We start from the raw sequence: 393 nt of genomic DNA on the forward strand, positions 1-393 counted from the left end.
GTTCTCCTTGTTCCTGATTCCGGCTCGTCTGACTACTCGCTTTGGCTCCTGACTCGGCTCGTCTGTCTACCAACTCTGGTTTTGATTCCTGGCTTGTTATTTGACTTGTGGACTTTTTATAATTTTTTGCTATTAATAAAGGTGTGATTATTTTTGCACTTCTCGTCTCAGTCTGATTCCTGGCACCCTGACAATATTACAGATGGCGATTATTTTTGTGCATATTACATTATGTGATCATGTTTGCGAATATTACGGGTATATGCATATTACAAAAAACATGTTAAAGAACATTGGAATATAAAATATTCATATTTTCATGTCGGGTTTGCGCTTTTTCGACTTTTTTTCTCCATTGATTTCTAAGGGAGAATACATGCACGAGCACACAGA

Source organism: Bombina bombina, chromosome 7, assembly GCF_027579735.1.
Source record: "Bombina bombina isolate aBomBom1 chromosome 7, aBomBom1.pri, whole genome shotgun sequence".
NCBI lineage: Eukaryota > Metazoa > Chordata > Amphibia > Anura > Bombinatoridae > Bombina > Bombina bombina.